Genomic DNA, 11,820 nt, shown 5'->3' on the forward strand with positions numbered 1-11,820 from the left:
CATTAGTTACTTCCTGAGATCCACATACAATCATAAAAACATAAACATATATACAAACACATTACTTTTACAAAGTTAGACAAAAAACTCAAGTGCACTCAAAGGTATAGAAACATAAAATATCAATAACATAAATAAATAAATAAAGACACATGTTATATAGATTATATGTTGTACAGATTAATGTTGTATAGATTAAATATTGTATAGAGGTAATGTTCTGTGCGTTGAGCCAACCAGGTTAACAAGCTGTTTCACCATGTTGTTGGAGGTCGCCCGCAATGACGTCGAGCCATCGGGTGCGGGGCTTACCTCGTGGTCGTACCAGCCTGCAGCCCTCGGGTCAAATTGGAAAATGGCTCTCGTCGGATGGTCAAGGGGAAGATGGAGAACATGACCGAGCCAGCGGGTGTGGCGCTGCACGGCCAGACAAGATGCTCTGGGCTGGCGTGTGCAGGCTCTAAGCGCTTTGTTTGGAACCCGCTGGGGCCACCTGATGTTCTCGATGGTTCTGAGAGCCCTGCTATCAAAACCATCATAGTCTTGTGGCCAGAGACTTGTGTAAGGGCCATGTTTCCAAGCCTTAAAGCAGGATAGAGAGTATCGCTGAGTTGTAGATCTGTAGCTTCGTCTTGCGTGAGATGGTCTGGTGCCACCAGAGGGACTGGGATGCTGCCAGGGCTCTTCGGTGGATAATCTCTGGTTTTAGGTCCCCATTGTCTGACCCAAAGGTGGACCCAAAGGTACACAAAGTTCTTGACAGGTTCTACAATGTTGTTACCAAGCCGCAGGGGAGGTGGATCAGGTCCATCGCCAACATACATGAGCTTTGTTTTTGTCCAGCTCACTCGGAGGCCAAGTTTCTCTTCCTCTTCGTTGTATATGCCCAGAGCGTCACTCAGCTGGCTGTAGGGTGTGCTGAGCAGGATGGTGTCATCAGCGTACTCTAGGTCAGGTGGTAGCTGCCGAAGCACACTCCGGGGACCCGCTCGCAAACCCTAGACATCAGGTGGTCAATGATGCAGTTGAAGAGGTCAGGAGCAGCCACGCAGCCCTGGCGAACGCCACTGAAGATGGGAAACCAGTCAGAGTCCCTGCCGTTGATACGGACACAGCTCTGTGCGTTGCTGTAAAGCAGCTTGAACAGGGCAATGATCATAGGTGGGGCTCCAAGGGCCTGTAGGATACTCCAGAGTGAAGTATGGCAGACGGTGTCAAAGGCAGATTTATCAGACAGATCTATGATGGCGATCTTTGCGGAATTCATAGGTCTTCTCTATCAGCAAGCGAACGGCAGAGATGTGGTCTGTTGTGGAGCGGTTAGGCATGAATCCAGCCTGCTGGGGACGACAGCTGCTTCTGATGGCTGGGAGACACACACACACACATAGAAATGCAAAAAACAAGGTATAAGAAGTGTTAAAGTTGAAATGGCCCAATGATAAAAAAAAAATAGAATAAATGTTTATCAAATGCTATAAAGATAAGTTAAACGTGTGTGACATTTAAATTCACTCCAGTTGTTTACATGGCTCGATGTTAAACATGTGGACAACATGGATGGACATTGAGTGTCCTCAATGTCCATCCATGTGAGAACACAACAATAAAAAAATGTTCATAAATCAGTGCATGTCCTTGTCAACGGACCACATATATATATATGTATATATATATACACATACATATCTATACAACTATGAAGGTGTGTAGAACTTAAAACCATATGAGATAATACTGAAAATGTGAAAGACCCACAGTATTGATTAGTTTGATCAGAACTTCCTGAACAACTTGTTTTAATTCTTTTGACGCAAAGTTTAGAAAGTGTGCAAATTCCATCTCAAATGTCTTTTATTTCATTGATGTTTATTTTAGTTTAAGTGTCTGTGTTGATGTCGCTGACTCTTTAACTTTAAACTGGAGTTTGTGTTTTCCACGATAAAAATGAGAAGGATGTGATTGTCGTTGATGTAGCTAAACTTTCACACTTTGACTGTGACAATTGATTTGATTATTGAGTGATTATTAGTGTTGGGGAATATTGATTGTGCTTCAGTGCAGCTCATTGTTTTGGAAGAGTTGGGATGACCTCTAATTAAATGTCAGATTTAATTATTTTCCAACACAACAGCTGCTGAGCTTCAGTTTTCACGGCCTCAGGCACAGATGTCGTCAGTCTTATTGGAAACACTTGCTTGTCTTTTCTTGCTCAGCCTTGGCACTTTGTTCCACCCTTGGCCTCCTGGGAAATATGTTAATTGTCAGGTTTAAGGAGGTGATGTGATGATGACACAATAACAAGTGTTAAGAGTTTCCCCGAGTGTGTTGCACCTGTTGTGGCAAAAATTGTTGCAAGGTGTCTGATGAAAAAAAATTGTTGAATCAAAGGCCGTTTCTCAATATCCATACTTGTGCGTACTTGTCCGTACTTGTGTACTCCCGTACGTCATCAGCCTCAGTTTATGTTCTGTTCCAATTCTCAAGTAAGCGAGGACGGTTCTCAAAGCCAGAAGTGTTCTCGCTCCGCCCATTTTAACCAAGTATGCATCGGAGGTGACTTAAGCGTACTTGGGATGGCCATGTATCCCAGAATACATTTTGGCGGAACATAGCAGCAGATAATAGAAATATAAATCTGAAATAAATATGTGTCCAAAAACGCAGATTTAACATCATTTGAAGCGAGAAATGAGTCATTTAGAATTCAAACATGTGGTTTGTGTATTAAGATATAACGTATTTATAGTTTGGCAGCGACGTTGGTTGGAGGTGATTAGCTCCGCCTCTGTAGACGCTCACTGCTCACTGTGCCCGGTGCAGAGCAGCGTTACCTCGGCCTGTCCTGATGAAATGATCCGCTGGTTCAGACGTCTCTGTCATTAGATGCTTGGTGTGATAGATAGATTTATTGTTGACGTGTTATTTTGTTTTTAATGTAAACATTTTGACCTGACAGTTTGAAACTGTGTATATTATTAATGTTTTATTTAACATTTTAACTTTGAATTTTGGATTTATATTACAGTCGCACGGTCATTGTATCTGTATTTAAATATAATATGTAAATGTATATATTACATGTCATTTAGCAGACGCTTCTATCCAAAACGATTTACAATGGAATTGAGTACAATCAGTCAGGGGTGGAGTCAAACTTGCAACCATGATGTCTTTCGCACACAGGGTACCGGTCTTAACCACTGAGCCACTCCACCCCCTTAGATAGATAGATAGATAGATAGATAGATAGATAGATAGATAGATAGATAGATAGATAGATAGATAGATAGATAGATAGATAGATAGATAGATAGATAGATAGATAGATAGATAGATACTTTATTCATCTCACAGAGAAATTCACAGTTCAGCAGCTCCAAGAATATGTTACAAAATAGAAACATAAGAGGCATGCAAGTAAAGTCTAAATATAAAATGAAACATATATATAAAAAAGAAAAAAATATATATAAAAAATATAAAGACGAAATGAAATGAATTATGAATCAGAAGGTTGCATCATTACAGAGCAGAGGTGAGTGTGTGCATGCACATGTACATGTGTGCGTGTGTGTATGTGTCATGTATAATGCAGGTTGAAGAGTCTGACGGCATGGGGGAGGAATTATCTCTTCAGTCTTTCTGTGGAGCAGGACATTGACAGCAGTCTGTCACTGAAGCTGCTCCTCTGTCTGTGTATGGTACTGTGTAGTGGATGCTGTGGATTGTCTATGATGGACAGGAGCCTGTTGAGTGTGCGTCGCTCAGCTATGGATGTCAGACTGTCCAGTTCTGTATGTATGTATACTACTCTACAATGCTGTAATATATCTATTTTCCACATTGTATTGTATATTTTAATATAAATAAATTAATAAATGAAGTTAAATATTTAAAATGTGAACTTAATAACAATATATATTTATTAAAAGTATTTCATGTGTTCATTTATCAACACTGTAGGTGACGGTAATGAGGCTGCAGCACTTGGCGCTAGCCGCCATTCAAACAGTAGAACAATACATACATACTTGCTTACTTGAGTATTGAGAAATGGCCACATACTTGTGTACTCCCGTACTTGGCAAGTATATACTCCCAGCATACTTCTCTAGTATATACTTCCCAAGTAAGCAAGTACATACTTGCTAAGGGTTATCTGTGCAGCTGGGAAAGATGACCTTGGTTCTGAGGAACAGGCAGGGATGGCAATCATGTGTGGGCATTGCTTAGCCTACAGGTGTATGAAGATAATTGGGTGAGTAGTGCACAAAGTAGTGTACAAATGTGTGTGTGTATGTTAAACCAAGTAATGTATGAGCAAGTGTTATTTTCAATTCCCCCTTTTTGATTATATATTAATCAATAAGCTAAAGCAAATAACACTAAAAGGGAAAACAAATCATACTAAAAACATTTAAAAACACCGGAAAAAGAAGAGTCATTAAAATGAAAGTCCACAAAACTGCTAGACATCATTACATCAAACCTGCAGGGTCAAGACAAATCAAGAATTAATTCAATCAAACAAGAATCTAAACTCATCAACACTATTAAACTATGCAAATCACACACGAGAAAACATAGCAAACCTAGAAAAACACACCATAATAAAACACACTCATCAAAATATTAATCATTTAAGCTAGAGGAACATACAACATACAAACCATACAATCTCAGTAAGGCAATTCATATCTTAGTATACAGTGATCCCTCGTTTATCGCGGGGGTTACGTTCTAAAAGTAACCTGCAATAGGCGTAATCAGCGAAGTAGTCAGCTCCATTTTTTATTCGTCATGTGTTTGTTGACATTAGAACAGCTGTAGTGAGAACGGGAGCTGGGATGAGTAGCGTTCAGCGGTAGTTTAGTAATCCACGGTAGTACTGTTGTGTAGGAAGCGTGGCGTTTTGGCACCGCGAGTACCATGCAACACTAAATAAATGTTTAAATCACAGCCCTACGTTGTATACGCCTCCCTGTAATTCACTCACTCATCAGTTACTCTGCTCATGCCGTGACTAGCAGACATCCATGTTGCTGCTAATCAGTGTGCTTGCAGCAGCAGGGCATTATAATTCATTACTTGTGTTATTGTTGTTGTTGTTGTGAATGTACGGCAGGCTGTAGCCAACGATATATAGCGCAATTTATTACTTATGGGAAACGATTCAAGAGCAACAGGCTTACCTCCAAGCAGCACAGCACAAGGTGTAATGTGGGTGTAATGCGGAAGACGTAGCTGGAGCCAGGTCAAACCAACCAATAGAAACTCTTCTCTCATCCACCAGCGTAGGCCCCGCCCATCAAGTGCAGTTGAATTTGCAAGCAAAACTTTAAAATTTGCAAGCAAAGAAGACTGATTTGCAAACAAAACTTTGTAACTCGCAAGCAAAGAGGACTGATTTATGGTCGTGTGTTTTTCCTTACAAACATTAGTTTTGATTGAAGTTGAAGAAATATGTTCTCACATTCTTTTCTTTCAATTGCAAACTGTTGCAATTGTACGACAGGGGCAAATGCACTGCAAACCCCAAAACGCCAGCAAGTAACAAAACGCCAGCAAATAAGAAAATGCCAGCAAATAAGAAAACACCAGCAAATACGAAAACACCAGCAAGTAACAAAACGCCAGCAAATAAGAAAACACCAGCAAGGAACAAAACGCCAGCAAGTAACAAAACACCAGCAAATAAGAAAACACCAACAAGTAACAAAACGCCAGCAAGTAACAAAACGCCAGCAAATAAGAAAACACCAGCAAGTAACAAAAACGCCAGCAAATAAGAAAACACCAGCAAATAAGAAAACACCAGCAAGTAACAAAATGCCAGCAAGTAACAAAATGCCAGCAAGTAACAAAACACCAGCAATGTTTGCATTTAACGAAATGCGCCCTTGCGTCTGTACTGACTTCAGCCTGGAGGCTTTAAATTATTATTTGGTTGGTCTACATGTTTTGTAGACCAACCAAATGTGACGATTTTGTTATCTGAACCCTAAATAAAGCCCCAGTCCAACACTTACAGTGACATAGCTTTAATGTTTTCATTTTAACTTAGGTCAAATTAGGCTAGCATATTACCTCTGTATCGAGAAATGGTTGCGGTAAATAATGTAACACAGAATTAAATCCTTTATTTTTATCATCCACACTGTCAGGATATCGAAAGCAACCAGCAGTTTGCAACAAGCTGGAATGCCTGTCAACTGCTGCATACAGTTCATCAAATGTGGCTGCACTTGATATCTAGGGTAGACAACAAACATGAGAAACAAACTTTATTAAGTATATCTGAGCAATCTAATGCAATGCCACTTTATATCAATAGTAGTTTCAATGATGATTGACAAACCTATCACTGACTAAAAGAAGGGTGGGTTAAAAACACATTAAAAATGTTTGTTTTTTTCAGGTGGAGAATAGACCGTTTTTAAAAAGATTTGTTGAAGATAAAAATTCTAACACACACCCTTAATCACCATTACCTGCACTGTCAAATGTCAGAAATCTTTCATCTTCTAGGCCATCAAATATTCTTGGCATTCTCAGGCAGTCCATTAGTAGGGTCAGGAATTCATGTTTGGGACCACCATTGTCCTGCCGATCCTCAGGTTGCCCCTCATCATCAGTGAACTTTACCAGTATCTCGTTACATGGATCAAACGAAGCACGTTTAAAGCCACGGACTGCGCCATCCCAATTATTAGCTCTATTTATATTGAACCTGCTAAAAGATGTCCAGGTTATCTTTCCTGAGAGTTCTAAAAATAATGTTGGCGGCAGTCAAATCCTCTGTACTGTTAGAAAAATATGGTATGTTTACTATGAAATTATTTAAAGCCATGTATATTTCGAGAAATACTAATAATTTATACCTTTTCTCTGACGTGGTCTCGATTTGAATTTCCAGATCTGATTCACTGTCAATAATTATTGGTGCATACACATTTGTGTAATTGCTGCAGAGAGGATAGGTGAGTATAATACTTTCATTAAAAAATAATAATTCACTTTAATATCCACAAGACAATCATGGTATAAACTTAACATCCTAAGTGAGTGCCCTTTTCCAGTGCAGCCAGCCCATGTAAAGGTGAAAAGACTTAATGAATGGGTGCACGGGATGTGTTAGTTCCCCATTTTTATTGAGGGACAATACCAATAAATGTCAATTTGGTGGGCACCGAAAGAGATGAAGGTAAAATGAAATATCAAGTCACATAAATATTTGGTATTTTGGCTTTCCGAGGTTTCAGGATCAATTCTAATAACTTCCAAAATACTTATTTTTTTCCACAGCCACTATCAACAAAGCTTACCTGTGGAAGCTGGTCTGACCCTGTGTTGATTCAACCTGTTCCTGGACTACAGCTTCTTCGCCATCCTAGTTATATACACAAATTGTGACAGTATCATTGTCTTACAAATTAACAGTTTACAAGCCATAAATATTGGTTTGGTGAATTGGTTTTTAAGTATCTACACAGATATTTCAAAGTTAAATGGTGATTCATCTAACACCATTTTCTCTTACTTAACTAGATCTTACTTTTTTAGATGCTGGTTTTGGGTCTCTGACATGTCTATAAATATTAAAACACAAATAAAGTACACTTATGCACTGAGGACACATGGTGCTGCTTGTACATCAAATATAATATTGACCATATTGTGTTTTACCCATGTGTGGCCAAATCATGAATGAGACGACCAGACACTAAAATAATTTTTTCTGTGGGTTGTTTTATTCCGTGACTGAACTTATATAATAAAAAGAAAGCCCAGCATTAAGGTTTTAATTTTGAGGGTGAAATTGACATATACAAAAATTGAAATAAATGATATAAAATAAAATTCTGTTTTCCCTCTGGCTTCACTTTTACAAATTTGTACCACTAAAAAACAAACAACAGTAGTGGCTGTCTCCTTTTCTAAACAAGAAACACAAAATGCACATTTCTAGCCACACTCAGTTCAGTAATTTTACAATAAAACATAATTCACGGTAACAACATGCATCGATTGATAACTCATTTAGGTGAATTCAATTAATAACTGTAAACAAAATGCAATTTTATCAACTCTGTGTGCTTTAAAGGGAACATATTATGCAAAATCAACTTTTTAACCATTTTAATACTTATATTTGGGACTCTGGAGGCCCTACCAGTTGCCAAAGTGTGGAAAAAGAATACTCAGTCATGTTTTCGTGGTCCGCCTTAGTGTAAGTATAGGCGATAAAACACTCGATGTTGAATTCCCTGCGCTTATGACGGCAGCATGCGCATTTCACCACGAATGTTACCGCCCCACCAGTAAGTTTACCTCGAGAGCTCCACCTTAGCTCCACCTTGACCCTATAAAATGCGAGAGTGCAGGCGAGGGAGGAAGAGCGGTATTATGTCAACGTGGAGGGACAAGTGTGCTGTTGGTGGCTGCACAGTGGAGCACAGTGTTTTACACAAACTTCCAGCCTCAGAGGATTTTATATATGAAGCTAATGTGCCGGATAAAGTCAGCCAACGTGTGTTTGTGTGTTCGCACCACTTCACATCAGACTGCGGCCAGCGGTCGCCGTATTTAGTCAGCGACCGTATTTCACCGACGTACAAACACACACATTGTTAAGAAAAGGTCAAATAGAGCTCATAACTGACCATTCTGACACGTCCTAAGTAAAAATATTTGTTCAGTACGTCCTCCATGACCGGAGCACAGACTCAGTCTGATACAGCAGCAGTTTATGCAGCTCGCCACTAGCGATCAGCGGTGGCGATCAGCGGTGCTGCACTCTCTGTGCAGCGCTGCTGCACATTCTGTGAAAATCAGTTAAATAGACATAGGGACAGCACCGCTGATCGCCAGCGGCCAGCGGCCAGCGGCGAGCTGCCTAAACTGGCGCTGTGTGTGACTGATCGCCGGAGCTGGTCAGCGGTGGCGATCAGTGGTGGCGAGGTCTCCGGGGCATACAGTCACCGGTCTGATACATTCACATACAGTGGCAGTTTATTCAGCTCGCCGCGGGCCACTGGCGATCAGCGGTGGCGATCAGTGGTGCTGTCCCTAAGTGTTTTTAACTGTTTTACAGTTCGGCACTGTTCGGCTCGATCCTTATGTAGGACGTCTCTTCCTGTGACGGCACTCTCGCTGTTTTCTGCGCACGCTGCCATGTTGATATTGTCAGAGAACTAGTGGAGGGAGGGGGAGACGAATAGAGCTGTAAAGCGCTGTAAAGAGGACAAATCAGAAACCCCCTGGAAGAAGTGGGTGTGTGTTTGCCTGTGTCTCATTTGCATGTAAAGGGACCATGCACAAAACAGAGCGTTCTGAAAGGGGCGGGTTTGTGTGTTAAAGAAAAGCGCTATAAAAATACGATGAATTATTATTATTAACGTAAGGGTTCCACATAATGGTATCTGTTAGTCGCCGTAAACATTAGGTAACATCTAATGGGGTCATAAACGTTAGGTCTATTTTTGTTTTACTTTGATGTTTTTGTATAAATGGTAAAGCTCTCTTGAGAAACGAGAGAGAACATTTAGACCTTCTTGGTTACAGGGTCTCTCCTTTATGCATGTAAAGTAAAGATATGATTCACTGAACACTGATGACTGGCAAATTTCTTTCACATTTTGGCGACGAGGATGGGATGGACGCTCCAATGCTCAGGGCCTGAGTTCTGACTGAAGGTTACTACCGGTAAGGAAAATTTCCGCTCCACCAAGGGGGACAGGAATCCGCCTGACGTCAGGAACGGGTGCTGACCAGCGGACGCTCCATCTTTTTAAAAAGTGAGTACGGTGTTTTCTGGTGTACATGGGTGAAACCTAGGTAGACAGTTGTAATTCCTTTGTGGTATGCTGTCACGATATTCTATAATTCCTGTGTGGTTGAATATCGAGGTCCGGTGTAATTCCTGTGTGGTAACCAAGACCGTCTCCATATAATTCCTGTGTGGTTTGGAGACCGTCTTCATATAATTCCTGTGTGGTTTGAAGACTAGCTTAAGCTATGGTAAAAAGAAAAAAAAAAAAACAATCCATGGAATATAAAATCATAAAAATATGTACTAGATGTTCATGAGTTTGGGGATTAAAACTTTTGAACTATATATATAATATTAATTGTATGATCATGCTCGATTCCCCACTATAATAAAATGGGCGTGTGGATGCGGTAATGAAAATAAACTTTGTGGTGAGTTATTTCAGTGTCTAAATATCCTTTGTGGATAATACCAGGGTGCGTTGCTCGGAACGTATGTGTCATACAAACCACCTGGCCGAAAAAGTTATCCAAAGTTAGTGTGTGTTTGATAAGATCTAACCATGCTGGCATGGGAAGATTAGAATGAGTGCAGAAGTTTGAGTGAACAATAAGCCCATTGGAAGTTAAAAGCACATCCGTTCAAGTGTATCAATAGACAACATGGGGAACAAAACGGGAAAACTTAAGTCAGTATCTGATCCTCTTATGGGTCCATCTAAATTGATGGCAGAGAAATGGGGTAAAAGTGTTGTTGACGATGTTCCACTCTGGCACCATTTGACCGAGGAAGTGTTTCCTATAATAGGCACATTAAGTACTGATTGTTTGAAAAGGTGTAGTGTATTGTTAGAAGAGAGAAAAGAAAAGAAAGTAAAGAAGAAGATAGATTGGCAAGTTTTTGAGAAATGGGAAAGAGAAGCAGCTCTGAGTGAAGCAAAATCTGTTGCAGGATTAATGGAGAACACAGGAGATAGGAGAAGAAGGTGGTAAAAAGAAGGAAAGACAGAGACGTAGGGCCAGAGAAGTGAATCTGCCTCCTCCATATGTTCTCCCCGTGTCTGCACCCCCTCCTCCCTCAGAGACACAAGCAGCAGGACAATCACCGACAGCTGAATCCCGAAAGGGCTCTGAAGAGGAGAAGGAGGAGAAGCCAAAGCTGTACCCTGATCTGTCTACCCTTCCAACACCTATGAGGGAAAACAAACGGACTGATAACGTGTCTCAACCAGCTAAAATTGCTTCTTCCAGAAATGTCTCCTCTCCATTAGCAGCTTCTTTCGATTACTGGCTGAGGAGTCGAAGGGAAAAAGGAAACGTGCACCAGATGCCTATGTTGACATTTCCAAATCCACAGCCACGGCCAACTGGTGAAGAAGAATATGTCCACTGGGATCCGGAAGTGTTGGTGTACAGGCCATGGCAGCCAGATGAACTAAAAGAGATCGCAGGAGAACTGCCAGATCCCCAAAAGACTGGAGTTGAGAAGTGGGTAATAGCAATGCAACAGCTATTAACCATGTATAATCCAACTCTGCAGGAGGTAGAAGCTGTGAGTCGGAGGTGTTTCAAACTCAGATGGGCCAATATCCGACCGGCCAACTGGTCAACATCCCCAGTCATTGGGTCAGTGAGGTTCCACGACATGATGACCAGCCTGGCTGACGCTGTGCGTGCTGCTTTCCCCTTAAGAGTGTGTTGGCCTGAGATTCACAACACTAAACAAAAGGAGGGTGAGTTAGCAGCTGACTACCGCACTCGCATGGAATCTGTTTTTGCAACTCATTCCGGCATCTACGCACAAAACGAGGCATACGATGACCTGCTGAAAACAGCTTTGATTAATGGCCTCCACCCTAGCCTCAAGGATCGTGTCATGGCTACATGTGTCGGATGGGAAACTGGGACAATAGCAAATGTCTGGACACACGTTCTGCACGCTGAACGAAATAAGGTAGATTTGGACTCTAAACAGACACGAAAACTTCAAAATGCTCAACTGATGTATGACCAGCAGGGTGGGGCTCAAAATCCTGAAAAGAAATG

The sequence above is a fragment of the Solea solea genome, chromosome 21 (assembly GCF_958295425.1).
Source record: "Solea solea chromosome 21, fSolSol10.1, whole genome shotgun sequence".
NCBI classification, from domain to species: domain Eukaryota; kingdom Metazoa; phylum Chordata; class Actinopteri; order Pleuronectiformes; family Soleidae; genus Solea; species Solea solea.